Source organism: Panthera leo, chromosome C1, assembly GCF_018350215.1.
Source record: "Panthera leo isolate Ple1 chromosome C1, P.leo_Ple1_pat1.1, whole genome shotgun sequence".
NCBI lineage: Eukaryota > Metazoa > Chordata > Mammalia > Carnivora > Felidae > Panthera > Panthera leo.
Window position 1 is genome coordinate 151,960,437 of NC_056686.1, and position 27,638 is coordinate 151,988,074.

Below are 27,638 nucleotides of genomic sequence, written 5' to 3' on the forward strand. Positions count from 1 at the left end.
TGAGCACTCAGCACTTGGAATCTTATTCTTTCCCTTGCCAGGGTTATAATGAAAGCATAGACAGACACAGCAAAAGGCAGAAATATCAATTCCACTTTGTTTGGAAGATGAGCATTTCAGTTACTAATCTTGCAACTGGGTAGACACAGAAATTCTGCCTGAATAACTGCAGAACAGGCATTTATTTTCACGTGCTTTATGGTTAGTTTTCACTCAGCTATCAATCAATCAATTATGCTGTGACATGATGTAATTTCCTAATCATACTAATATTCATGCTTTTATCACCATCAAACCTAGAGCACATACATTTCAATGAGACGCAAGTCTAATTATTTAAATACGCTAAAGCATATTACATCTCCAAGGCTGTTTCCTTTATGAGTTTTTCTCCACTGAAAAAAGAGAAAAAAAATCTAATTTAATTGCAAAGAGAAAGGTATGTAAAACAGCATTTTACCCTTCCAGTAAGCAAAACTGATTTTTTACAGATCCCAGTAAGTACAGAATTTTTATGGGCTCTCATTTAAAAATAATGTTTTCTGCGTGTTAGTAAAAGTAGAATAAAAGAATTCATGTCATAAAAAGAAATGATAATCAGGGGTGGCTGGGTGGCTCAGTTGGTTCAGCATCGGACTCTTGATTTTGGCTCAGATTATGATCTCACAGTTCGTGGGTTCGAGCCCTGCATTGGGCTTTGGGCTGGTAGTGCGGAGCTTGCTTGGGATTCTCTTTCTCTGACCTGCCCCTGATCTTTCTATCTGCCTCTCTCTCTCTCTGTCTCTCTCTCAAAATAAATAAGGAAACACTAAAAAATTATAATTATACTCAATACTTTTCAACACTCTTTACCTGAAAAGACATATTATGAAGGACTAACTAGGAATTGCTTTCTATCCCCAAAATATGATTTTGCATTATCTCCTACGACTGGCTTAGTTCTCAGGGTTTTTGTTCCCTACATTTAAAATGGCTCATATTTAAAAAATGGCACTTGAATCACTTCCATGTTAATGTGACAGGTGCCAGAGGAAAGTTTAAACTTTTTCAAGCAAGGCCAGTTGCCCTGATGCATTTGTTGCAATCTATAATGACAGGCTCTATTGTGCAGATTACTTTAAAGGCAATAAATCTTCTACACAGTATAAGTTACACATGGCAAACATATACTGTGTTCCTTCAGATCCCTAGAAGAAAAAAAAAAAATCCAGACTCAGTTGCTACAATAATCACTTCCTACCCACATTGCTCTGAGGCCAGCAGTCCGCTCAAACCATGAATACAGTTCCTAAGATACTTTTTTTTTTAAAACACAATTTATTTCAATGTACATTTTCAAGAAATTCCTAAAAAATCCATTACTCCCTTCAGTGGGGAGTGAGAAAAGACACATTGAAACCAAATAGGAAAAAGTTACACCATGAACAAAAACAACAAAAATCCAAAAGGCATTATTTTTTAAGTACTAAATCAGTGATTTATCAACCAATAAAAGTTGTTTCTTGTAAATCTTTCAGGGAAAACTAAAATGAACTGGGGGTTCCTTTTGTACTTTACCTAAGTATATTATTACTCTTCTCCTGACATTCTAGTATTTTAAGTTTTTGTAAACATAAATACATACATATATAAATATTTCATGCATGAAGTCAGTTAGGGTAATTAACACATTTTTTACAGAATTCTTATCGTATTATTATTATTTCCATTATTATCATCCAGGTGTTGTCTTTAGTGTTAGAATTATTACACGGCTGAAAAACTATTTCATATGAAATTGCAGATATGTACACACACTTATACATATGTAAAGGAAGGGCTTCCTGCAAGAAGTTTCATGTTACCTTTACCTTTACTTTTTTTTTTTTTTTTTTTTTTGAAATAGAGCATACACACATGTGCCTATGAGCAGGGGAGGGGCAGAAAGAGAGGAAGAGAAAGAATCTTAAGCACGTTCCACACCCAGTGCGGAGCCCCACGTGGGGCTCGATCTCAAGACCTCGAGATTATGGCCTGAGCTGAAATCAAGTGTCTGACTGACGCTTAACTGACTGAGCCACCCAGGCACCCCTACGTTTACTTTAAAAAAAAAAAAAAAAGGTTTTGGAGAAAATTTCCCTGTGCTTTAGGATTAGCACATCATTATAAAATAGTAAACTGTTTTCTTAATTCTGAAAATATGTTTAATCAAGTTAGCAAATACAGAAAATACCGAACCGGAAAATTTCACAACGTTGAACGAAGGAACAGGAATGCAAGAATTAAAAGATACCGTCTGTTCCTAACTATTTTCATGCAAACCTCCACTAGTTACTCATTTTACCATTTCCTTTCAGCAGCACGCCTCCTCCTGCCACCATACCTCCCTAATCTATATAGTTATATGTGTGTCTGTCTACATGTGTTTTTCTACAGTCGGGTTCTGATTGTTTTTATTTTATACGTTTCTGCTCGGGAAACAATCATTTGTAACAACCGACTTCAGATATGTTTTACACTTTTAGGAGTCTGTACTTAAAAAGCAATTTTGGGGGAGCGCCTGGGTGGCTCAGTGGGTTAAGCGTCCGACTTCGGCTCAGGTCATGATCTCGCGGTCCGTGGGTTCGAGCCCCGCGTCGGGCTCTGTGCTGACAGCTCAGAGCCTGGAGCCTGTTTCAGATTCTGTGTCTCCCTCTCTGACCCTCCCCCGTTCATGCTCTGTCTCTGTCTCAAAAATAAATAAACGTTAAAAAAAATTTTTTTTTAAAAAGCAATTTGGTTCATTTCTCTGGAAATGAAGTTTCTCAGGTGAGGAACATCTCCCATCTCAGAATTGGATAATAATATCAAGACCTGTTACCTTGAAAAAGGATCCAGCAGTTTGGATGGTAATGCCAGGTCTTGGAACTGCGTTTCGTGACACAAAAGATAGGGTTAACAAAAACACCTGAGCAGAATAGCAGTGTCACCTTATGCTAGAGACAAAAAGCCAAAATAAAACCCCAGATCCCTCAGTGTGTACTTGATCAAAGATTTAGAATGAATGTGGTACATATGAGCCCTGGCCCTTGGCACCTCAAGTTTCCTAAACAGTGATAAATACCAGGGATCCCCAAAGAGTCTCTTCTCGTCCCTTAACAGACTGTTTGGCATCAAGTGCTCAGTGGGCTGGAAACCCGCAGCCAGCCAGGGAGGGACAGCACAGACGGAGCCATGTTTACTCTGTCAGAGACAGCTGATTAGGATGACACCAACTCTTCACATTAAACCTGCTAAGCAGGGCTTTACCCAGAGGGCTTCCCGAAACTGGAAGCATTCACCACTGAATTGACAAACTATGGTATATGTTAATAAAGAGGAGGAGACTGTTGTAGCTGCTTATATGGTACATGTCAGTTCTGAACTCTCTGGAAATGGATGCTCCTCAAACTTCATTTTGCAATGACAGAATTGTACGGCTTGAAGTTACTTAAAGAGAGTATCTATGGTAGCTTAATCAGCCTATTTTTATATTTGACTTAGTTCAGAGTCAGGGGTTACTAAAGGAGAATCTCCAGGGGCGCCTGGGTGGCTCAGTCGGTTGGGCGTCCGACTTCAGCTCAGGTCACGATCTCCCGGTCCGTGAGTTCGAGCCCCAAGTCAGGCTCTGGGCTGATGGCTCAGAGCCTGGAACCTGCTTCCGATTCTGTGTCTCCCTCTCTCTCTGCCCCTCCCCCATTCATGCTCTGTCTCTCTCTGTCCCAAAGATAAATAAACGTTAAAAAAAAAAAGGAGAATCTCCAGAATCGATGGAAAAATTGACAGCAAAAGTTTCGATGTCATATCACCGAATCACATAGCTTGAAAGGTCTTTGAAGGCCAGGAGTTCGACCCCTTCAGCTTACACTTGATGGGGCAGAGGCCCAGAGTTCTTCCATCTTAGTAGCTAGCAGAGACAAGATTAGAACCCAGAACTCCTGCACCAGTCTAGGGAGCCTTCCATTATCCAATCCTGGCTGCTTAACACCTTTTCAGGAAATTAAAAATCCACAAACCGGAACGTAATCGTAATTTCAAAGATAGTCCTCCAGAGGCAAAGGAGGTGGGAAAACTGATGAAGAAAAAGAAAACAGCATTGCAATGGCAGTAAATCCCACCGGTGGTATCCTTAAAATAAATCAGATTTGGTGGGTACAAAATATCCTTCTCAGAATATACCACGACCTGGGTTGGTAACAAAGAGGGATGAGCTTATCATTCATCTTCTACTTAGTCTAGGAAAGAAGCCTGAGGTCCATGTGTTTATAGAATCTATGTTCTTTAGGCCACTCAGGCTCCAAAGATTTCCAGCAGAATTCATGTTTAACCATTATGATGCATTTCAGTAATAAAGAACAACTGTCTCTCAAAACTGCATTATTAATCTGTTGTGGCATAATCATATTCCAACCTAATCTGATAACACTCATTTGGTTGTCATTTTAGGTAAAAGAAATCTTCTTTTTCTGTCACTATAGAATATTCTGGCTTAGGTCACTTGGGAATGGCTGAGTCATGACTCCCAGAATGTAAAATACCCATTGAGAGTTTATTTTCTGAAAGTACATTTACTCTTTAGCCATTATGGTATAGTTTCACACGCTGTTAGGTTAGGTTGATGCTAACGACTAGCACCCTGGTAATCCAACAGAAGTAAAGACTGCTTCCCAAAAGCTTCCAGACATACTTGCAAACCCGGTGGGACAATGACAACAATGCTAGATTTAGGAGTAAACAAGTCTGGGTAATTAGTCTCAGCTCAAATAATTAGTTGTGTTCACTTAGCCCTGTGATCATTTGTTTCCTCATCTACAAATGGAGTTAGATTAGAATACCCCTAAGGCCTTCTCTATTTCTACAATGTTTGCTAAGAAACTAACTCCAGGGACTAGAGAAATGGGCAAGTAGGAGAGTGTATGCATGCCTGATCTAAGACAACCTAAAATGTATAAAACGCCGCGAGAACGCACAGGAAGGAACATCTAATAACGCATGGTAGAGTTGGTTAACTTTTCAAAAGCAAGCACTGAATATAATTCATCGTTCTGTCTCTGCTAGCTAACACAGTTCTTGGCCCATGGTCAGTCCTCATTAACTGTATATCAGCTGAATAAATAAATCTAAGTCTTGCACGATGGAAAAATAGAACGGCATTCCAGATAGATGCAACACCATATGTAAAGGCCCTGCAGTTATGAAAGGTTATGGTTTCTTCCGGAAAAGAACTGTGCTTAGATCATGAGGATTGTGGTATAATGATGGTAAGAATGTGGTATAATGATGGTAAGTGGGCTCCCATTCATAAAGGGCCCTAACATTAGCAACCAAGAACACTTTACAGCTAAGCAGAAGGGGAAACCATCCTCCATTTGGGATACTAGTAGGCAGTAGCATGCAAAGAAAAAACACGCAAATATGTGAAGAATACATCAACAGCACCGAGGTGTGCCAAATAAAGTGGAATTACTGGAAGAAGCAGAGCAAGGATTGAATTAAACAAGAATAAGGGACGCAGGCTGTCATGCTTCCTGGGCAGGATTCATTACCTTTCCCGTCCCATTCTCACTCCCAAGCCACGGGCTCCACTAAGCATAGCGGTGGTGAGCAGAGGAGCCCTCCGGGTACTTGACACTGAGCGGCTGCACCCGTCTTATTCTCACCATACTGCAGCAGGTGTGAGGGCAGGTGTCTAACACATTTCCCTTCCTTGGGAAATGGCGCACGGTCACCCTCTAGAAATGATGTGTCTTGAGGAAAAGCCCGGTTGTAGTTACAAGAAAACAGACCTTGACTACAAGTGCATCTTAACTAGTCTCCTCTGATGAGTCTTTTCAAATAATGAAATGTGAGTAAAGGTTCGAAAAGCAAATTAACATCTGAGAATAATTCAGACTTAGGGAAAATAGTTGTGATTAATTACACAAGGAAGTAAATGAGTGGGCCCAAAGAACCAATCTGTAATTACAATTCTAGTCACCATCTACAATACAACAGACTTTAAAATTGAACGTAAAATGTAAACAACACTAAATTTATTAGTGTAGCAATTAACAGGGACCATTAGTTAATCATGAATTCTTCTCCCTGGTTCCTACCCCTTATCTCTGGTGGTCTAAAACTTTACAGAAATATCTTGAGATACAAAACTCATTTACATAGTCTCAGCTTTAGTGGGAGAAATTATTTTAAAATCTTCTTAAAATAGCATATTTTTTCCTCCAGTTGCTATGTTCTATTGGATTAAAAAAAACAAAAACAAAAACAAAAACAAAAACAAACAAAAAACCCCTAATAGATGTTAATGTAATCTTTTGGAGTGACTCCACAGTCCTTTATAGAGAAAAGGTGGCCATGACTAACAGGGGAAGCATTTGTAGTTATGCTGTTTTTTTTCCTCATCCAAATGTGGTATATTTCATTTAGGAATGAAATAGGACATTTCTGCCTTTTTTGCTTTTGGGTGTTGTTTCAAAGAGAAAATATACTACTGTGATTTCAGCAGCCTATGAGTTAAGAATGGATTGTCTTCCGAGAGTCTCTTTCAGAGTTAAGGAATATCTTCTCATAGAGATATCCTTTTAGTTGGGTTGGTGATATTCTCAGGAACACTCCAGTAAGTACCTTACATAAACAGTTAAGATCTACTCTGGCTAAGCCTGCTCATATGAAAGCACTGTCTGCACGGGACGTGAGGTCTGAGTAACAATTACATGTGCCTAAGAAACATGCGCTGGGGCCAGATCCTCAACAGCTACGTAAGAAAAGGTGTCTGTCCTTGTCAGTCATGCTCGAATTTCTATAAATTGGAGAACAAAAGTTCCTTGTACGTGTGAGGTGATCCTCTAAACTTCTAACTGTAAGAATAAGTCATGAGTATATTCAGAGCATGGAGTATATTTGCATATTTAATTTGTTCACTCTCCTGTAGCAATTGCCAGTACAAATTACGGATAAAAAGTACTATTTTTCATTACTTCTGTTCATAAGACTAGTAAAATAAATATGCGATTGCAGATGCATAGCTTTTGGTAAATGGAGGGAAAGTTTCCTTTTCTGGTTGGTAAGACTCTACTGTACTGTCCAACCAAAGGCAATATGAATCGAATAAATATATGTGCTTGAAAGTCTTCAACTGTATTATCGGACTGATTTAATATAAGGCCACTATATAAAGAAATGCCTTTGTTTTATTGCATCCTCCTTTTGTTAACTAAAGTTAAATTTACTCAAGTGTTGTAATGTGTATTTTAAACACACAAGTCATTGCTGCCATGTTACTTACAACAGAAACTCTAAACTATAAAGTTTTAGGAGTATTATGCATTTTGTTGAGAACATATACGGTGGCAATGAGCTAAACAGATAGGAGCTCATAACCAACTTTTTGCTTTTCGAGCCACGGGAGTCCTGGTATGTCCAAAATTTTACAAGGATAAATCTCATTTCATTTTCTTTTTTTACAAACACCCAGCTGTAGCGTATATCAGTGACATGAGAATAAAGTGAAAGTAATAAGAAAATAGACTTTATTATTGTTCCTTAAGGGTTAGCATATATATGCACCTCTCAACCAAATAAACACTTCATTATAAACATCAGGTCAGTTTCTGTACCATTCTATTGGAACGGGATAAATAGGGACCAGCCACCATCTCTGTTGACAATACATTGGGCTCACATTAATTTGATTGAAGGTGGCTTGCCAACACATCTCACTTTCCCCATTTGAGAGCACTCAGATAAGAAAAACACAGTGATGTTTAGCAGATAGGCCTGGTGACACAATAGCACGCAACTCATTGAAGAAGTGTAATTATAGTGATTACTTCAGAAAAGAGAGCAGATACACTGATGGGAAGAAGTAAACATTGCCACAATTACGGGAGCACGGCTCCTTTTGGTACAGATACCGGCGTCCCAGACAACACCAGCCTAGCAATAAGAACACAGAAAGCTTTCCAACTTAACAACATAAAAGCACTAAAGGTTACAGAATGGCATACGCCAATTTGCCAAAGTGCTGGAACAAAGGGTCCTGTCCGTTTTGGGTAAATTCAATATATCAAATAGATTGGTCAAACAGAGAAGTCCTCCTTCCACAATTAAAACTAAGTACAAACACCAGGAAAGTTTGTCCCCAGAGGAATGTAATCTGCAAATGCTTTGCAAAGCTGTTCTTTCCATGGCTGTGAAAAATAAACTATGTGGGGTGTCCGGTTCTCTCAGGTAACCGTCCCACGAGACCAGCTGCAGAGGCAGGGAGGGTTCATCTGTGCCATTAACTGGGCATATATAACCCATGGGCATCAAAGTACCCCAGCATTTTATCATAATCTGACAAAAATAGGGAAAAACCTCATTTCTCTCCAGTTCACTAAATTAGAGATACAGATAGAAAAAAAAAGAGCTTGAAAAAGGGTCCCGGAGATCACCTTGTAAAACCTTTGCCTGCCATTTCTGAAGAAACAGAGACCTTGAGAGGTTTACAGCCTGGCCCTCCGACCGCACAGCAAGGTAGTGAAAGTGGGACTAGAACCTACCTCTCTAGACCCCCAGTTCTGTGTTTTCCATCATAATAGAATTGTTTTTCAGCAGCAAATTTTATAAAATAAAAATTATGTAAATTTGCACTGTAAACACATAAAATACTTCAAAAGCATTTGAGTCACCTTATTTGATTGTTGTCAGGTCTCTGTGAGGTACCTAGAAATATTTTTACGTCAGATATATATGTACTTATGGATATATGTAAAAAGAGGGACAGAGTGGAAGAGAGACTGAGAGAGAGAGTAAGAATGTGTCAGCTTGAGAGACAGTAAGAGTGGGATAGATAAGTGAGTGAAAAAGCCAAAGAAAAAACGTCACACACACACACACACACACACACACACACACACACACACTCTGAGAAGAGACAGCGGGGGCTTCAACGATTTGCCCACAGTCCAAACCCAGTATTGAAATCCAAATCCCTATCCTCCTCCTGCAAACCTTACTTAAGACTCCATACCATCAAAAGCTGAGGTGAATTAGAGTTCAACTCCTTACTTTTACTTTTGGTTGTAGTTCATTTTGGCCCCACCTCAGAATTGGATAATTAGAATGGAATGGGTGGAATCTTCTTAACAGAATCAGAGCAGTGGCTATTGTCTAATTGGTTGAAAGAGTAACATTTCTTTTTTAAACAGTTGGCTGCCTTGGGAAATAACAGAGCAAGAGAAACTTATCTTTCTGCTCTCATTAGAGATTTAATGACCTTTACGACGGGGTTCTTAACCTGGGAATCAGGAATGTATTTGTATCTGTAAACCCTCGATACTATATGCAGAATTTTGAGCACATGTGCTTTTTCTAGAAAGAGGGTCCATATGATTCTCAGAGGCCTCTCAGTCAGAAACATAAATTTGTGGAAGGTGGGTGCCTGGGTGTCTCAATCGGTTGGGCGTCCGACTTTGGCTCGGGTCATGATCTCACGGTTCCTGGGTTCGGGCTCCGCGCTGACAGCTCGGAGCCTGGAGCCTGCTTCAGATTCTGTGTCTCCCTCTCTCTCTGCCCCTCCTCCGCTCGCACTCTGTCTCTGTCTCTCTCAAAAATAAAGATTAAAAAAAATTTTTTTAAAATAGATAAATAAATTTGTGGAAGGACTAGAGACAATATGTACCTTTTTTTCTTCCTTTTGGTACATCAAAAGTTAACTATATGAATAATCTGGACAAAATACCTCATTTCAGAAGACCAGTGATAATCAATCTACTGTGCTCTCAGACCCTACGCATTTTTGTTTTAATTGCAAATTATTTTCCCTCTCTTTTTGCTCTAGCCCCTTTTAATGTAGAACTGAAGGGAAATGATGTGAGAAAGTGAAAATCATTTTCAAAGGATGTCTGTCGGTTGTTAAGCAGCTGACTTCCACGCTGGTCATGATCTCACCGGTTCGTGAGTTCAAGCCCTGTGTCAGGCTCTTTGCTGTCAACTCGGAGCCTGAAGCCTGCTTCAGATTCTGTGTCTCCCTCTCTCCACCCCTCCCCCACTCACACTCTCTCAAAAATAAAAACATCAAAAAAAATTTTTTTTCAAGGATGGCCCAATTTATAACTAACTTCATTACACTTGGGATGGTTTGGTAATAACACCAAACTTGTAGGCTTTTTCTTTTTCTTTCTTTCTTTCTTTCTTTCTTTCTTTCTTTCTTTCTCTTAGTGCAATTCCTATATAAATTATACTGTGTTTATTTCAATCTATTGATGGGCTGTGCTATTCATCAACATCGAATAAACTGTTTGAAGCTAGACCAAAGGCAATCATCTCATATGTGGATGCTTATAATGTCGCCAGCGTTGTTTGCTTCCAAATTAAAGCAGAATTGTAAAAAGGACTCATCTGTATTGCCAAGGGACAACACTATCAGGGTCATAGGGATAAGCCAGGGACAAAGACTTAGAAAACCAACACTGTGGTAGCTGGTTTCCAAAATGGCCACCAACCAACCACGCTTTCTTCAGCCTTTCTTCAGTCACTTCCAACAATGAGTTGTCAGGCCGTGGTTCCCTTTCCTCAATAGAATATATCACAGAAGCAGCACCGGGCCAGTTCTAGATGTAAGCTTTTATGCTTTGGGGGGCCTGGTCTTTAATGTGAGAAGTCAGCCACCCTGTTGAAGAAGCCACATGGAGAGGCCACAGTGGGAGGAAGAGGCTCTGAGACTAACATAGAGGGAAGCCCAGCTGGTCAGTGCCTCAGCTGAGCTTAAGCTCCCCACAGTCCTGCCAAAGTACCAGACATTTGAGTGACCATACCGAATATTCCAGCACATAAGTCCTGTCATGACGGCAGCCTCAGCCAATATCACCTTGAAGAACTGCTCACCTGTGCCCAGTCAACCCATATCATCAGGAGAAAAGAACAGATTGTTATTGTTTGAAGCTAAGTTTAAGGTGACTTGTGAAGCAGCAATAACCAAAACGGAAGCTACAGGTTAATATGGCATAAATAGTGAGTTTGCAAGAAGAAATTTAGAAGATGATAAAGTATAAGTCACCGAAGCTTATCCCTGTTGAGCATAAAAGAAAAGCATTTATTAAGTATTAACTGATCTGCCCATCACTTATCTCATTAAACCTCATCACCACACTGGCAAAGAGAGAATCACATTATTGACTCACATTATTGTCCAAGCTCACGTAGCTAGAAAGGGAACACGCCAGAAGTTGAACACAGATTTTATTTCACAGCCTCTATGATCAACTCATTCTATTTCACTGGGCACACTGAGAAGAGGGAAGAGAGAGAAGAAGGAAGCCTGACACACAGAAAGAGGCTTGACATTTAATTACTGGTGATCGAAGCCCTTAAGCATATCCCATACTTTTTTTTGAGGTTTTTTTTTTTTGAGTGTATTATTATTATTATTCATTTCAAGAGAGACAGAGATGGGTGAGTGGGGGAGGGACAGAGAGAGAGAGGGAGAGAGGGAATCCCAAGCAGGCTCTACACTGTCAGCGCCGAGCCCCATGCAGGGCTCAAACCCAACGAAATGTGAGATCATGACCTGAGCTGAAACCAAGGGTCGGATGCTCAACCAACTGAGCCACCCAGGCACCCCAAGCATACCCATCCTTTCAAAAATAGGAAGATACACCACTATTTAACCTGTTTTAACAACTAGTTGTCATTATTACTGATTATATTGTGGTTGTAACGTGTTGTAATATGACACTCAGAGACATGTAGACTTACTTGATTCTATACTGAAATGATCCCCAAATGATATATAGTTCTTTACAAATCATTTCTTTAACTGATATATATACATATATATAAATTGTATAAAAATTATACATATGTATATATGTATTTGCATTTTTAAAAGCATTCCATTTCTTATTGCATATGGCACATAAAACTGGCAAATTTAAATATTTAAGGCAAATATTAAGGCAAATATTTAAGGCAAATTTAAATATTTAAATATATAAATAAATAAATTATATAAATATAAATATATATATTATATATTTATATATATAAATATAATATATATATAATTTATATATATATAAATATAATATAATATATTATATAAATATAAATAAATTATATAAATATATAAATATATAATATTTATATATTATAAAAATTATATATATAAATTATATATATAATTATGTATATATAATATATATATACATATATAATTTGTATAAAAATCAGAAGGAGGAACAAATTCGTACCTCTCTCTGATTTATATATATATTCTTTGTTCCCTTCTTGCTGTTACACTGTCTTTTGTGTCCAGTAGGCATGAAACTTGACATCCAAGTTAGACGATCTTTGGGAAGAGAGGACAGGGTCTCAAAGTGAGAGCGTGCAGGGTTTTCCTATGAGTAAGGGGCGTGTACCTCCTAACATATAAAATGCAATGTTTGGGATAGCTGGATAAGTAAATCCTAGATGAGAAAGTTTTTAGGTAGCTACTGAATCCCTCTCAACACTGCGACAGGAACTAAAGGAATAGTTTCTTCTTCTAAAGAGCTCTCAGCCCTGTGGACATCCTGGCGGTTTCCAAATTGGGCTCAGTGGGAACTAGGGGTCTGCAGCAATCCAACAGAAGATGTTTTACACATACTGCAATTAGGTATTTTCTGACAAGTGCTAAAGACTGAAAACTATCCTTTCATGGCTTTTATCCCTTTTATGGTTTGGGTCCTGAGTCTGACTTCGTTTGCAAACAAAAAATTCTACTGTTCAACGAACTTTAGAAAGTACTTGCTTTGGGAGAAGCATTGTGGTTGAGGAGGGATGATGGAGCTGCCTGGACCTTAAATATTTAAATATTTAAATTTGCCTTAAATATTTGCCTTAATATTTGCCTTAAATATTTAAATTTGCCAGTTTTATGTGCCATATGCAATAAGAAATGGAATGCTTTTAAAAACGAGAGCTAGGGGCGCCTGGGTGGCTCAGTCGGTTGAGTGTCTGACTTCGGCTCAGGTCATGATCTCGTGGTCCGTGAGCTCGAGCCCCGCGTCGGGCTCTGTGCTGACAGCTCGGAGCCTGGAGCTTGCTTCAGATTCTGTGTCTCCCTCTCTCTGACCCTCCCCCGTTCAGGCTCTGTCTCTCTCTGTCTCAAAAATAAATAAATGTTAAAAAAAATAAAAAAATAAAAAAACGAGAGCTAACCTTTACCAGAGAAAATTTACATCATTGATACTCTGTTGGCGGCCACTGTATAACTCAAATACCTACAATATTAGCACTGCCTCTAAGCTCAACGTACTCTATTTAGGATATCAAAGACTTTTGATAGCAAGTCATTGTATTGTAGGCAAACGGATTTCTTATGTACAACACTGGGCCATGTGATTGTTGGTGTGAAGGCACTCCGTAGATGAGTGTTGCCCAGAAGTTTTGAAAATGCCAGTTTTAAAGGACTTAATTCAAGCAAAACTTACACCAAGTAATAATTGCTTCTCTTAAAGTGAACTTAGGGTATTCCGTGCTCAAAATGTATACAGCTATCCTTTAAGGACATCCACAATTACTGTTGTCATGCCTCTAGTTAGGCAGTTCAAATTGCTTCAAACTTTGGTAATGACTACTTGGCTATATTTGAATGGAGGTCATTTGCCCCTCCGTTCACAGCTCATACAGTGCCTTTTGTACACATATCTCGGGGTCCTTTACAGAGAACACTAATCAAGACACAAAATAACATTGTAGCAAATAATCTTGTCACAAATTCCATTACACAGTAAAAGCTAAATAAAAAATAACAGCTTTTCTGCCTATATTTAAAAATTTATATCACTTAGTGTCAGGCAATTCAGAGAAGAGAATTCCACAAAGGAGAGGAAAGTGACAGGAAGCGATCCATTAACTCGAGCACACTCACACACACTTTCACCAGATAAAGATGTTAAGAATAAACCTGGAAAATCAGTAGTTAGGAACAGGATTTTCTACATTGTTAACATATTTTACCAAAAAATCAGATAAATTGATCCATTGACTACCCTGAAATTCCTATGAGCAAATATATTCACCCAAATTTAGGCAATAACATACTATCTCAATCTTAGTGTTTCATTTTAATTTTACACAGTTAAAATTCTTGCTTAACTTAGCTAGCTTCTAGGCCATTGAAAACAGTCAGGGAGCGCCTGGGTGACTCAGTCGGTTAAGCGTCCGACTCTTGGTTTCGTCTCAGGGCACGATCTCACGGTTCTTGAGATCGAGCCCTGTGTCAGGCTCTGTGCTGACAGTGTGGAGCCTGCCTGGGTTTCCCTCCCTCCCTTTCTCTCTCAAAATAAATAAATAAATAAATAAATAAATAAATAAACAAACAAACAAACAAACAAACATTAAAAAAAAGTTCAGGTTCTTTTGCTTTTTAAGAAGCATGAATTATTCCCACCCCACCCCCCCATCTTTCAGGCCTCACAAATGCCCTTTGCACTTCCATAACCCTACAATCCACACGTTTCTCAAAAGTGTCTGAATTTGCTGATTAATTTTTAGTGGTTCCCAAACTTTATTCTAATTATCATTCCTATTTTATAGGTTAAGAAAACTAGAAGTTGTAGGCAATGAGTGACATCAGCAAAACAGCGCATATGGGAATTGACCAATTGCTACAGCACAAAGACTGCTAATTGATTTTGCCTGAGACAAATATTTTGATCCATTCTTTTTCCTTCTTACCAAGGCCCACTCCTTTTATTGGCCTCTCACATGCGACTCAGAAGTATTAATTGGAAGGGAGTTCTTGAAAAACAGTTCCTAGCTCATCATCACCTTAATAAATACTGGATAATTATGTAAATAAATGACCTCAAAGAACTCATAAAGACCTAAATTCATTCAAACTGCACGTCTTTCAACATGCCCTTGGCCAAATCTTTCATCAGCCTGGGCCTCAGTTTTCTCATGGGTAAAGTGGCATCTACCTCGTAGGATTGATGTGAAGATTAAACGAGCTAATCCAGGTCATGTGCTCAGAACGATTACTCGTCCATAGTAAGCACTCAACAAATATTAACTATTTCTATCGCATTCCAGGCCCTGTACTAGGCACTAAAAATGCAGTGGTAAACAAAAATAAACACAGCCCCTAGCCTTGTTAAATATTCGGTCTAGTTTTCGAGCGTTATGTACTATTTCCTCCTATTAAAATATATTATAAAGTTGCTACAAGACAACAAAAAGACTTTATCAATAAGGGAAAATTGAAAAAAAAATGAAGTTTTATTTAAAGCTTCCTATATCACTACTTCCAGTATGGATAAAATTGGGTGGCAATCATACTATCAATTTTTCCAGGGCCAAATTATGGTTTCAGTGTATTTTGTGATTTATTGATTACCTTAAGACATTAGTATTAATATTTTAAAATTTCATTGCTAATGTTTTATATCAGAAAGTTATCTAAGTACACAATTTTAAAATATTTATGTGACCTTAGTGTATTCAGAGCAATCCCTTTCTCTTACCAATGAATCTCGGTCCATAACGGAAGCCAGTACAAAATGAAAAATGGATTTTATGCAACAGAAATTTACTTTCCAGGAGGTTTTTCTTTTTCTTCTTCTTTTTTTAATGTTTATTTATTTTTGACAGAGAGAGACAGAGCATGAGTGGGGGAGGGGCAGAGAGAGAAGGAGACACAGAATCTGAAGCAGGCACCAGGTTCCAAGCTGTCAGCACAGAGCCCGACACGGGGCTTGAACTCATGAACCCCAAGAGCATGACCTGAGCTGAAGTCTGACGCTTAACCAACTGAGCCACCCAGGCACCTCCCTCCCCTTTTTTTCTGTTTAATTGCAGGTGTTTTTTTTTTTTTTCCTTCTCTCTCTCTCTTTCTTTCTTCTTTCTTTTTTTACTATTTTAGGAACATTTTTACAGACTCTTCAGACACTTTTTTTCTTTTTCCTTTGTTCCAAAAATCACAGAAAGGCAACAGGATGTTTTTAAGGTCTATGTCGAGTATTACCTGAACAGTCTATGGTTGTGGACTTAAATGTGAATAGGCGTCTTGCTAAACTGGAACAAAGGGCCAACATGAATATAAAAAGAATCTGAAAACTAGTGTGTCCACACGTCTCATTTTGAATAGGTGAGAGTCTTGACCTAGTAATAATCTTGAGGATTGAAAAAAGGAGCTTTCCATTTTAATTTCATTAACTGTTGTTCTTTTTCCACTTCCTCTCACTGATTTCATTCCATTTCTGCAACTATCATAGAGATCATATTACTGAATCCTGGGCAGGATGTTGCACAACATCTAACGCACTGTATAATCATTTGTGTTTGAATGCAGAGTGTATCAGAATGATCAAAAGTGCCTGTAAAATTGTAATTGTTTACAGCCAAAAGCCTCACGTTATTTGGCTTGAATTTTGGTACAGTACTTAGCACTGATCGGGTTAAGAAAACACACATTATTGGCAAAGCTGGTGACGATCAGGATTTCACTCATCCTCAAGAGCACTAATGCTGGATTCTATGCAATTATTTGTTTAGAGTATTGGGACTTTGTCCCACTTTCAATCTTATTAATGTGAATGTATGTAACTACTAAGAACCAAGTGCGTCCTCACGAAATGGGTTAGGATTGCTTTGTAAAGAGAAGGGAAATACAAGGGAGCAGACCTCCGTTATGTCCGAGTCTCGGGCCCTGTTTTTCTTCATAAGCTCCCACATTTAATCATCTTACCTAAAAAAAATGTTAACGAAAAAGGTGAAGTGGGCATATTGTATCAATTTCCAAAACAGAAAGGCTCAATCAGGAGACTGAGAAATTGTAGAGGACGCTGCTGCTTGAGATTAGAAGCTGGACATAGGCCTTCCAAGGTGAGCTTTACCAGCTCTGTTATAAGATTTTATGCTAAAACATGCCATGTTTGTCTGTTAAAAATATATGTATATATTTACACACACACACACAGTGACTATTCAAGAGACTTTTTATTCTTCTCTAAGACCTGGTTTTCAATTAGAAAATATGGTATCTCAGGCCATGACCTTTTTCAAATTAAAGTAGCCAACACTTGGCAGATAATGACCTAGATACAGCTGGTGGCCCAAATGGCTCCTAGACGTTTCTTTAACAAACCCTGTATGTATGAAGTATCATTCTTCGACAGATCCAGAGATATAGAAATAAAATAGCTTTAAGGACCTCATACTCCAATATTGGAAACAAGATCACAATTAATTATTAGATAATATACTACCAGGTGTAACAAAAAAAGATGGCAATAGCTTTATAGCCTATGATATGTCTTCAGCTGACCCTGAAAATACAGTACACACAGTTTGGAAACATACATATCACCCTCCTTCCATGTTCCTAACCTCCACCATCAAATTATGCTACCACTTTTGTCACTAACCATATCCTCCCCACTGAAAGGGTAATCACATTTTTATAATTCATGACTGATACATTGATTTTGATACATTATATTGGAAAATCTGATACATTCCAGACCCTTGAGGCTGATGCTATCTTTTCCCCCCACATAAATGGCTTTGTTTCTCACAGAGAAATATGTGTTTCAAGCTCTAATGTTTATAATGCCTTCTGTAATGAAACATACACTGCACTGCATGCGCGCGCACACACACACACACACACACACACACACACACACTGAGATCTGCACTTGCAAAGTTAATTCCTTCCTTATACACTACAGGCAGCAGAGACATTTCAGGTTCCACTAATATCCTGGAGTACCTACAGAGTAAGTGACCTGAGCTAGGGAGACTTTCATTGCTTCTTCAAAACCTTTTATAACAACTCTTTCAAAAAGGTCAAATTCGATCAAGGTTAAGAATACTGTTTTGGATCAAATGACTCAGATTAGGATAAGTGATTTTCCTTTTGCAAATAATCAGATAAGTAACTAGTGTTAGCAACGAAATGTATCTCCCCAAGATTATTCATGTTCAAAATAAATAAATCTGTAAGATTATTAATTAATCAATATTACATTGATTGCTGTCTCTTACCCTTAGAGATATACAGAGATAAATTTTTTTCTTGACGCTGATGATCACCTGATACTGTTTACTGGAGATCAAGAATTCTAAGTATCCAGAAGTTTTAGGGAAAGCACTGTGACATGTCATTCTAAATCAGAACTAGATTAGAAGTGGAACTTTGGTTATGATGAAGCCGTGAGAAAAATAGGAAGGTAGCCCATAAAACCCGGAAGGCTAGACTTATGCTTAGAATGAATTCAGCCAAGTCAGACCCACTCTCAAGGGGTTCATCAAGCCAAATTTCTGTTGTGTGCCAAGCCTGAGATGATTAGATTGCTTCTGCCTGCCCAATCAGAAAAACTGGGACAGTCGATCTGGCATGGCAGTTGGGTTAGAAACCTACTGAGGAGTCAGAAGCTGAGCTACCAAATGATTAAAATTGCTTCTAACAGGCATTATTTTCCAGTGTTTCATCAATAAGGAAGCAGGTGCCTCTGTACTATTTCACAGGGTGGGAATGCTTTCTGGAGTTAGATTGTCAAGAGCTGCTTTTTAAAATAGCAATACTCTTATCATAGTAAAACTTGCCTGCTGAGTCAAAAGGAAAGTTGGCCTCACCTACCTCTAGAGCCCAGGAAGAATTTAAAATGTAAAGATGCCTGGCATGATTCCAGCTGTTGGCTGCCACAGATACTTTTAAATATCTACTCTTTTATTGATCTGAAGGCATATGGATAAGCAGGTATATACTGTAAATGGAAAACATAAAGAAGGCCATCTTTAAAAGTCCAGTTGACTGAAAATGAACATTAAGAAATCTGTACTTTTCTTCTATCCACCCAAAGAATCTAGTTTTACTAGACCCCACTCTAGGAGGAAACACACACACACACACACACACACACACACACACAAATGAATGCCAAGGCAGATCTCATTTCTTATAATGATGAAGGAAGAGTTCCAAACAAGAAATATTTCTGATGAAGATATGAAACATAATCTTATTTTGATGTCAAGACCACCTTCACCTAATCCCCACTGACTTTTATTCAGCTCAATTTGAAGCCATCATAGAACTCTATTTTAGGAATCCTCCCCACTCTTAACAAATTTAATTAGCAGGGATGATACAACAGGTCTGTAATGATAAATGACTAGCCTGAAAGCATAAACATTGATAATTCCAATGGAATATTTCAGCATAAAATGCATATAATGTGTCAGAAGAGACATATCCTTGTGTGATGTTGGGGTATGTTAAAGATCAGGATGTCAGACAGATGGGTGTGTGTGTGTGTGTGTGTGTGTGTGTGCGCGCGCACACACACGTGCATGTGTGTTTAGATGGCATTCTTCCAAAGTTATCTGAGCAAAGCTGAAAATTCAAGAAGAATTCTGCGGTAGTTACATAAGACAAGGCAGAAGACTAGTGCAATGAAGAGAAACCTATATGTAACCAGCCACGAGTTCTTCCACTTGGCCAGACGACGGTGGCAAGAGGAAGGTGCCATTCCCCATTGCGCATTTTTAGGAGGTCAGGCCAAGTAGTGTAGCAAATAAGGAGAATTATTTCTACTTCAATACAAAGATTTCACAAATATATAATGGAATATATAGTACACAATGTACTCAACTTGACATTTTGAAAACTATAGACATGTATAACAATTTTGTGCCTTGGAAGCTAAAGAATGAAGTGAAAACTGTAGTTGGAGCTCATTTCCCCAGGTTGAAAATAAACGTACAACCGGGGAGTAACAATACTATTTTCCTATTCCAGGCGTTACTTGAGAGGAAATGAGCTCGAGTAGCTACTAAAGAAAAGAGCAAAGGACTAGAAAGCCATCATCATCAGGACCTTTAAAAAATAAACACATAAAGGGAGGTTGGAGGGAGGGAACGGTGGGTGATGGGTATTGAGGAGGGCACCTGTTGGGATGAGCACTGGGTGTTGTACGGAAACCAATTTGACAATAAATTTCATATTAAAATAAATAAATAAATAAATAAACAAAATAAGTAAATACATAAAAAAAATCCTAGTACTCTCTTTCTTGGGAGGAGTAATTTGACCTTTGGAAAATAGAGGTTACTAGGGTCATCTTTGGAACCCATTGCTGGTGGTACATAAATTCTTCCTTAAAAAGTAGAACCCTGTAGGCATCACAGAGGGCCATTTGGGGGATGTTTGCCTCTAGAGCGGAACTGAGTGATAGGACCTAGGCTGTGGCAAATTCCAAGGGTCTGGCCTCAAGGGGCCAGAGGCACACTGAAGATATTACCAGCCTTTCCTGGAAACATCTTCCCTTTCTTTCTTGTGCCTGCCCTTACGTGTAATTAGTGAGAAGAGAGTGACGCAACTCTTACTTAGATGCATCAATTCTTTCACGCCTAGATGACATTATTCTGAGCGTTCTTGAATGTTCATCCAACAAATCGTTTCCCAGCCAGGAAGGGGTCAAAGCAACCACACCACCTATACTCACAAATGAATCCTCCCCTGTACGGCACCAAGTTCATAAATATCTTCTTTCTCTACGAAATATCCATACATTCTGTGGTAATTATGCAAAATAGAAATCTAGAAAAGGAATGATAAATAAGTTCAACACATTTTGTTAAAAAACCCAAATTAGCTTTTAAAATGGAAACAATTTGAGAAACAAGATGGTGCAAATCAGAACAGAACAAACTAAAGCAGAAATATTTAGGGAAAGACCCCCTGGAAGATCCCCTGTTCTCCTGCCATAGCCACCATTTATGCAACAATTTGAGTTGAACTAACATATTAACTCCAATTGCCAATCTAAATTTCTAGAAAATGCTGTCCTTGGGAATCCAAAGCATTCTCTAAATGCATTGCCAATGCATTTATACATGCAAAATTAAACTAGATACTCTTCTGAATTGGAAGATATGATCCAGAAACTCTTGGGCAAACAGAGCCTTCAAGGAGCATCAGAGTGCACCCAGGTTTTCACCAGATGTTGAATGAAACCCTATATCTAATCTAATGCAAACTCATTTTTTTGAATTAGTCCCAGAGTGGCATTAAGTGGTCAGAAATATTTTGGTCAATCTATGAGCAGGTAGAAATCACGTGGTTTCTGAAAGAGCAAAAAAGCATAGACTAACTTTTTAAAAGCATTCCTTACATTGGTAGATTGTTTTCATTCGTTGGGTACCAAAAATCCCCTAAATTCGCAGAGATTGTCAATGAAACATCCGGTATGCCTGACAACTGTGCAGAGTACGAAGACCCCAAGTCAGTCGTATTATCAAAACACCAAGATAAGAAAAATAGGCTTCAGAACTCATAAAGTCCATTGTTGATGTACCAATAAGCAAGAAAATTCTGAAAGGGGGGCAGAATATTCTAATATTCTGTAATATTGGATGATTAAGTGAAAAATGACTTCTCACGATTTTGATCTTATTGTATAAAAAGAGTCAACTCCTCTTTAGAGATTTATCAGTTCTCTCAAGTGCTCTGGGTAGCCTCAATGGTTCTGTAGTGCTGTATTATTCCAAACTTTAATAATAGTAGTCAATGCAGTGTCATGTAATTTAGGCATGAAAGAATTGATGTACCTAGTAAGAGTTGTTTCACTCTCTTCTCACTGATGCTGTCTGATCTAATAGGTGGAGAAATGTGCTGAATTGTCACAGCATACATTTCAATGAGAAAAATCACTACAGCATAGAAATATTTATGGAAGTGCTGACAACATATCAATTAATAATGCCTGCAAGATACAAAGAGAGGCTATTCTGTCCTTTACAAGTTGAGAAAGAGCCAAGTCAAGACTTAATTTCATGTCGCCTCTCCTATTGTAACACAGCAAATAATTTCACCTCTGGTGGACTCGGCCGACCCAACTAGTCTGAGATTTTGCTAGTAGCCGGAGTGAAAATAAGCAATGAGATCAACTGTGTGCTGTGTGCTACCACCCCTTAAACCAGGAAAGTAGAGGAGGATATACATAAATGTCTGTATATACAAGGAGTCTTAAACTTGGAAAGGATACCTAAGACACTGGGGAAGGGGGTACCCCTGAGGTGGGGTACCACAGAGCAGGGAAGGACGCAGACATATTTTCACTGTAAGTTCCTTTGTGCTGTTGGCCACTGTTGTCTTCATCTTCTAAATCTTCATTTTCCTCTTCTTCTTCTTCTTCAACCATGTATATGTATTAACTACTTAAAAATATATTTGATCGGTTTTAATTTTTAAAAATGTTTATTTATTTTTGAGAGAGAGAGAGCGAGAGAGCACACAGGCAGAGGAAGGGCAGAGAGAGAGAGGGAAACACAGAATCCAAAGCAGGTTTCAGGCTCCAAGCTATCAGCACAGAGTCCAATGCTGGGCTCGAACTCACCAACTGTGAGATCATGACCTGAGCTGAAGTCGGACGCTTAACCGACTGAGCCACCAAGGCGCCCGTTTTTAATTTTTTTTTAATGTTTACTTGTTTTTGAGAGAGAGACAGACAGAGAGAGAGAGAGACAGAGAGAAGGGTCGAGGCACAGAGACAGAGACACAAATACAAAGCAGGTCCAGGCTCCGAGCTGTCAGCACAGAGCCCGACGCGGGGCTCCCACCCATGAACTGCAAGATCATGACCTGGGCTGAAGTTGGAAGCTTAACTGACTGAGCCACCCAGGTGCCTCTTAAAAATGTGTTTTTACAGAATGGCTGGAGAATAGTAAAGAATAAGTATATTATGGAAGAGTAAATTAGCAAGCTGTTGAAGAACGGTTCTGATTTCAGATGTCCGTAAAAAAGAGTTTATCCTGTGGCCACCAGACAAGTGACTTACAAGCTGTAACAGAGATCGTATGTATAATGTCTAAGTGTGACTTGATAAACACCAGTACTGCCATGTATTAATCCTCTGTCCTTGTTGGTCAGTTAGCATCTGTGTTCTCATCTGTAAATGGGTGCGATTACATGCATGTGTATGTGCACCTGTGTGTATGGTAGGGGACAGGCTGAGTATAGTCAGGACTGACTGTCTTGGGCAGGGAAGTCGGTTTTATTAAGGAGTGGATGTCCTGTATTCTGTATTTTTCAAATGTTATTTTATTTTTGAGAGAGAGAAAGAGAGGGCATGAGTGGGGGAAGTGCAGAGAGAAAAGGAGACACAGAACCCGAAGCAGACTCCAGGTTCTGAGCTGTCAGCACAGAGCCTGATGCGGGGCTCGAACTCATGAGCCATGAGGTCATGACCTGAGCTGAAGTCGGTGCTTAACCGACTGAGCCACCCAGGCGTCCCTCCTGTACTCTATATTCAGGGAACTTAAACTCTGGCAAGATTTTGAAAATGGTAAGGCCTCTTCCCATTTTAAAAAGTAAACAAGGGCAGGGCACCTCTTGATTTTGGTTCAGGTCATAATCTTACGGGTTTGTGGGATCATGCCCTGTGACGAGCTCTGCGTTATCAGTGGGGGGACTCTCTCTCTCTCTCTCTCTCTCTCTCCCTCTCTCTCTCTCTCTGCCCCTCCGCCAACTGCACTTTCTTTCTCTCTCTCAAAATAAATAGATAAACATTTAAAAAATAAAAAGTAAACAAGAGCAAGGAGAACTGAAGATCCTTCTGCTGCCGTATTTCCCTCCTGTATGGTCTGTCTCTCGGCTCGGAGCCAAAACTGCTTCATCTGTGATACTCTTCTTCACTTACAGAAATGCTGAATACTTTCACATGTTTCCATGGGCCTACATATCTGAAAAGTCATCAGAAATGTCTCTTGTTTATTAAACACTAATGCATACACTTTACGGTTCACTTAAAATTCACGAACCCTCAGCCAGACAGCCCTTTGGCACTCCCCCTGCCCCATTTATTAACCATCAGCATCCTTCCCAAACAGTCTAAATTTCTACCCATTTCACCTATATGAGCAGCCGGTAGTAAAACATCATTCCTCCTCCTGTTTTCCTAGGCCTCAGCCAGCTCTAAATCCATCTGGAGGCCAAACAGACCCCGCTCAAGTTCGGAAAATAGTGCCGTCCCAGCGAAGACTCGCCCAGTCTTCAATCTTTAGGAAAGTTTAACTGTTGCCCCAGGTTTAAAAATTAAGCTATGTGAGGCACAGTACAAACACAAAGATGCAACAGGCAACAGATTTCTTTTGTGACTATGTTTGCTATTTCGCAGTCAGTTCTGCCAACCAATGGCGACGTGCGCTCTCTCATTGCGTCACGCCAACAGCACGGCCAGCCGGTCGATGTTTACACGAAGGTACCCGGGAAGTAAATTGAAAACAACTCCCCAGTCTAAGCTGACTGCCTCCTGTGTGGAGCTCTTTCCCCAACAGGCTGGCAAAATGAACTGTAGTTTTGTATAGTAATTCAGAAGATAATTGATTATTTGCCAGGAGTCTGTTTTGAGTTGCCACTTACTATTATTTTTTTTATCCACTCCAGGGACACACTTTCAATTTCACAGTCTTTTGCACATTGTGGACAGTGGCGCTTAATTTCTTAACGGAAAGCATGTATTCTGTTTCTATTATAGTTAGACTCGTGGCTCTCCAAAGAGCAGGCAGGGAACTTGATATCCATGGAGAGAATATCTAGGTTCACGTTTGCACACTCACAGCATCCGTAGCGTTATGGCTTATGAGCTGGGAAGGGAATTAAGAGAGAGCCTCTCTTCGTGTAAAAAAAAGACACCTTTGTATCTCACAATCTTAGATGTTCTGTCTGAGAGGTGGTAAACACTCCTGAAGATACCATTCTTTAATTGTTTATGGATTACTTCTCTTTATTTTACTGTTAAAGTAAGAGTTTCTAGCAGAGTTAAGGAAAATCTTGTCAGGAAACAGTTGTTTTCCTCCTACAGACTAACATTCCTGCAGGCAATGCAGCAAATTAACCAATATAAATGTTTCCTTCAAAACACAGAAATCTTTTATCTATTTAGGAACAGATCACACAATATAACATGCTGCACTATTTCTATTAAGCCCAAAGATGACAAAAAATTGAAAAGAATAAATCCATTATAAAGAATTCATATCTGCTGCTTTGTGAGCAATCCATAATACATCGTATTGTGCAAACTATAGGAGATGATGACCTAACAATACAGAATGTAGAGAGGGCTTTTGACAACAGAAAAGCATAAGAGAGAGTATCATTTAATGGAGAGAAAAAAAAATGAACCTGGATTCTTTTTCCCCCTTTATTTGTTGTATCACTTTGTAAAACCTCTCTATGCCTTGCTCTCTTCATCAGAAAAATGAGACCTATGGTTTTATTTTTATAAAGTGCTTTAAGATTTAGGAGAACCCAGAATGCATTATAGGATGAAAGTCACCATGGTGCATGTCACATGACTGCAGCAGAAAGGATCTAGGGACCAAAAGGAAAACATGAATCAGCAATGAACACTCATTTTGTTTGTTTAAAACCCCAGGATGTGCAAATATATGTCAGAACTAAAGTTGACCCTCTTCCTTTAACAATCACACATTACTCTATCTGGGTCTGGTTTTAGCAGAAAGTTTAGTAGAAAGAATATGAACACAGGAAGGAGTAAAGGGCAGGGTCTGTCTCAAGCAAACCCTAAGTGACTAGAGCTACACTAAGTCATGCTGAAGCCCTTGAAGGACCAGAGATAGAGAGCTCGGGACCTCCCTCTGCTCCCATCGTCACCATATTCCTATTCCCAAAAGGGACAAATCAACACAGAAGGAGTTGTATCTTCCAAATGTCCAAAGTCATATGGATTTTTAGGACCATAGTGGAGTCAGAATTAGGGATAATGTGGATCATTACATTGAGAAGAAGGTCAAGATGGTCAACTAGACATTTGGACTTCTGGGTTCCAAAGCTTATCCCCACATAAACTCACTGCAACAAACCAGACTCTGTGGACCTCTCTTTTCTCAACAGACATCAAGGATGAGAAAGGTGGGGACTTGGTTCAACTGCTCTCCTTCTAAGACCTAGACCTCTATTATCCTTTGAGTGCATGGATAATGACTGAGGATCTGGAATATATGTTGGAGTAAAAAAGATTTAAAGTCACAAGGTAACTTTCTCTTGGAAATAATATCCTGCCATCAGACTGACAGAAGTGAGGAAATGAGAGCAGAGAAATAACACAATCACACACTTGGCTAGTGGCAAAACTAGGACTAGACTTTGAGACGTGAACATAAATTCTGATTATTTTTTTACACTGCAGTAGAATTCCTGTAAATCCTCCAGCTTGAGAAATCTAATACTTAAACTCATTTAAAAAAAAAAAAAAAAGAGCGTCCCAAGCACAGTGACTCTCTCTGTTTACAGATACATAGATAGAGAGCTAAAGGTATAATAGGTATATATCTATATGTCTAGATAGATTTATGTAATATACAGTCACTCAATCTCCTTTTGTACCCTCTGTTTTTGGTTAGTGCTACCCCAGAGGGGTAGTATCCAGAGGTAGAAACCCTGGGGTCATCCTCTGTTCAGACTTCATTTCCACTCTGACCACTCTGCATTCAGACAGACTACCAAATACAAGACTTCACCTCTGACTTCTTTCCCCGTTTCCATATTCTTCTTCCCCAACAGGTTTGCCTCATTCAAACCTTCATCTGTTGTCTCACCTCTGTCCTCCTCACTGGGCTCCTTGCCTCTAAGTCACTCTGCCATACTATAGCTTAAAAAAAAAATAAAAGAACTTTCTAAAATTAAAATGTAAACATATTTCTTGCTGGCTTAAAAACTGTCAAAATTCATTAGTTTACCCACAGGATGAAGTCTCATGTTCCTAATAGGAAAAACCAGGCCCTTCCTGCCCATGGCCTGCCTTTCTAGCTCCGTTGTCTCCATTCTCCATGCAAATTCCATGCTTCGGCAAGAACAAATGCTTGCAGACATGCCCCAGATGCCGCATACTATTGTGCCCTGGCCTATGCTAGTATCTCACTCTGGAAATCCCTATTCTTTTCCCATTATTTACTGGAAAATCCCATTTCATCTTTTAAAACCCAAGTAAATCATCCGTCTACTGGGATTCCTGGAACTCCACGCTCGCTCTTAAGAGTTAACCGCATCCTATTCTAAGCTGCTTCTGCACTTTTAAGCTTCCCCAGTGTCATTCTTTACACGTGTACTGTAATTGTTTCTTTGTATGGCACACGCCCCTCACTAAACTGTGAACCCACTGAGGGCAAGCAATCATCTCTGAGCACACGACCTGGAACATGGATGACCCCCAACAGGAGTTTATGCATGAATGAACAAACAAGCCAACGCATATTCACTCAACAACGTTTGTACTAAATGACTCACAACGGGCAGGGAAAAAGACAAAAACTCCACAGATAACAAATAAGAAAAAGTCTCTGACAGACGTAAGAACCATTCAGATAATTAAACTGATACGATAGAATGGAAAACAACTGGGTATCCACATTGGTTCGCACTGTCAGGAGAAACTTCTAACTCTGAATCACAAGAACTATCTCATATGCTTTGCCGAGAGGAGAGCTATGGTCCTGATGGATTAGCAGCAGCTCAAACTGAGAGAAAGAGCATAATCAAGGATAACTCAGAGGGTTTTGGTTTCAGCAAGCAAGCAAATAGTAGATAGGGAATACATTGTGATAGGGAAGATTGGGAGGGGTGCACGTTTGGAGGGACAAAACTAAAA

General features: G+C 39.2%; 1 protein-coding gene across 4 annotated transcripts in view; it reads right to left on the reverse strand.

The window, feature by feature from the left end:
• FIGN (fidgetin, microtubule severing factor) overlaps nucleotides 1-27,638 on the reverse strand; it is a 129,154-nt gene that overhangs the window by 31,155 nt on the left and 70,361 nt on the right. The window contains exon 1 of one of the 4 annotated variants that reach the window (XM_042948975.1): nucleotides 18,010-18,087. The exons of the other annotated variants lie outside the window; for them this stretch is intronic. The gene's annotated coding sequence lies outside the window, so the exon portion shown is untranslated. Of the gene's footprint in view, nucleotides 1-18,009; nucleotides 18,088-27,638 lie in introns of those variants that run through there. 4 annotated transcript variants of the gene reach the window in all.